The 3,059-nt window shown below is 41.1% G+C and overlaps 1 pseudogene; it reads right to left on the reverse strand.

The window, feature by feature from the left end:
* Window positions 1–233: 233 nt before the first annotated feature.
* On the reverse strand, window positions 234–2,735 carry LOC147454746 (cytochrome P450 71AU50-like; annotated as a pseudogene).
* Between the last annotated feature and the right edge of the window lie 324 nt (window positions 2,736–3,059).

The raw sequence follows: 3,059 nt of genomic DNA on the forward strand, positions 1-3,059 counted from the left end.
AACTGATCCTTGAGCGTTGAACATGACATAAAGGCCTTCTTTGGGCTGAAGAAATGCAAGTACTTTTAATAGACAAACTCATCCCATTTGACATTAATTTGAATTTCAAGTATATTTAAAAAATTCAATTGCCATTGAATGTGCACGTAGTAAATATCAAGAGGTAAATTGTTTGAAAGCACGATAGCTTTAATATTTTTCCTCTTTTATTTTAACTACCAATGTGTAGTTTTTTAAGAGGCTATAGACAATTGCGCCTCAATGACATGGATAGGTAACTTTGCTTTGGCAACTGTAGTTAGAGGCTTGATTGGTTGTAAAACTATATTATATTTTTCAGAAAAGTCTAATTCTCCTACTTTTTCCCAATCAAAGCATTGTAGGAGATTTGCCAAGAGCAGTTGCACACTACTTAGTCCTAGAAATAAACCTGGGCAAACTCTTCGACCAGATCCAAAGGGAAGTAGTTCATACTATCTACCATGAACATCCACATTGCTACCTAAAAACCTCTCAGGAACAAAATTGGAAGCATTTTCCCAGAGGAGAGGATCTCTACCAATTGCCCAAACATTCACAAATGCCATTGTGCTCGTTGGTATCTCAAAGTCAAGTAATTGACAAGGTTGGATTGTGTAATGTGGAATTAACAATGGGGCCACCAGATGCAATCGAAAAGTCTCCTTTATCACCACTTCTAAGTAGGGCAAACAAGAAATATCACTTTGTTGAACCAAACGTGTAGTGCCCATTACATTCCAAAGTTCGGCTTTGATTATTGATAACTTTTTAGGATTGGCCAGTAGCTCCATGAGTGCCCACTCAATTGCCAATGCAGATGTATCTATACCTGCAGCAAACAAGTTCTACATATGGAAAATGTAAAAAGTGAGCTAGAATTGTTTTGGCAGTAAAGTAATCAAGAAATTAAATGATTGGAGAGACTGAATTGAAAAATAATTATGCGAACGTTTTATTTACTTAGTTTTATCAAAGTATGATTACCTAGATTTTACCTTGATAATAAAATCCTCAAATTAAAGGGTCTGTAATCTAGGAGAGAGAAAAAGAAAGAAATTTGTTGTAGTATGATCGAGACACCAAATTGTTGTTGGAAAGAGTTAAGCATGGTCTTCTGAGACCGAAAGTATAAGCAAAGCAAAGTATTTTTAGAGCTTTCTAGTTAATGTTGTTATATGGCTTTAACACCACCGTATAAAGTAGCCAGTTTAGTTTAGGGACCATTTACAAACAATCCTTTCACTTTTAATATTCTTGGGGGAGATTTTGCAAATCTAATAATTTTTTGAATATTTAAAACTTGCATCAAAATCCTCATGAAAAGATGAATCGGATGCATGATGCGCCAAGATGATATTTTTTAGATTTTTTTCAATGCTCCACTTGAGAAACTTCAATTTCGACCCTTTTTGATGCATTAGAAACACTCAAGGCCCAATTTTGGAACACATTTAAGTAAATCACAACAAGACACATAGGCAAGATCTAAGAATATGCTAATTTTCGTCTCTAAATTGGCTACTTTACCCTAGCGAGCTATATGAAATAAGGTATGCATCCACTATCTTATTTACTCCTGTATATGAGACCCTCCTTTGTACAAATCTAGCTTGTTTTCCTTACAACCTCCTTATCTATTGTAGTACACTCACCCATCCGGTTAGCCATAGTGAATATCCCCGAATGCATGATGAGTTTAATGGAGACTCACGATCAATATTGAGATGATGTGATCATCAGTGAGTTGTATCTTAGCTCGATGGCTATCGAGGGATATTGTTGATAATAAGGTGTTGAGAAAATCAAGAGGCTGATCATGACCTTGTGCATGGTCTTGTCGCCGTTCATCGATAGCCTTCTTGAACATTGTCTTGATCTTGCTTTGTTTGGCATAGCCTTGGAGGTCAAGCCAACGACAACAAGGAATGTAGTCACTCAAATCAAAACTTGCCATTAGGTGGACCCAGTCGAGGACTAGGGCGATGAAATTGAACTCGGAGGCAAACTTCTTGCCGAGGATCATGCGAGAGACGATGTCGGAAAACGTGGAGTAAAGGAGGGGGCGAAGAGAGAAAGGGAGGGCGGTGTGAGAGTGGGCTAGGATTGAGGACAAGAGGTGGGCCAATTCTTGGGTGGAGATGGGGCTAAAGTGGTGAACCATTTTGGGGCTAAAGAGGTGGGTGTTACAAAGTTGGCGGACAAAAGTGTGGTAAGGGCCGGGTTGGGAATTGAGGATGCTATGACGGCCGTTGAGATGAAGATCGACGGTGGTAGGGAAGCGGCCAGAGAAGATTTGGTCGTGGGTTTGCAGGATGAGGCGGGCGGTTTGCGGGGACGAGGCCACGATAACTGGCACAGAGCCGAAGCGCAAGAAGAAGAGGGGCCCATATTTCTGGCTCAGCTTATGCAGAGTTTGATGTGGGTTCTCTCCCATGAGATGCAGGTGCCCTATTATCGGCAGCCCTGCAGGCCCCGGCGGCAGCTTCAGCGCCTTGCGGGTAGCCGATCTCCTCACTATAATAATAGACCCCAGTACACACACTGCGACTGCAGGCAGTAGCGAGACTATCATCTGCATGCACCAGCTCAAGGTCGCCATTCTCTGCGCGAAATCGCCCTATACAGTACTCTCTCCGACGGCCCTCATGGTCCCGTCGGCAGCTGCTTGACCCAACGGTCCAACCCTTAGATGTACTCTCCTGCTCTTTGAGGCTTGAGCCGCTCGATCCACACCGCCATGAGGTTACCGATCCCTTCTTGGGAATGGGCGGGCGTGCATTACCCCACAAAACATGCAAAGGGGTTCAATGGATCTAGGGATATGAAACGAAGGGACTCATTTGAAAACTTAAATTTAAAAGAAAAATCAATAGTTCACATAAAAAGTAAGATCAAGAACTATATAAAATAAAGGGAAAATTACCAAAATACTCCTCTAATTTGTGGAAATTCCTAAAATGCTCCTGAAGTTTCAAAAGTTTTCAAAATACCCTCAATATTTCGTCACAAATGCCCAAAATGCCCTTCAAATTTTTCAG

Source organism: Adiantum capillus-veneris, chromosome 7 (assembly GCF_014529385.1).
Source record: "Adiantum capillus-veneris isolate H3 chromosome 7, ASM1452938v2, whole genome shotgun sequence".
Classification (NCBI taxonomy): Eukaryota; Viridiplantae; Streptophyta; class Polypodiopsida; order Polypodiales; family Pteridaceae; genus Adiantum; species Adiantum capillus-veneris.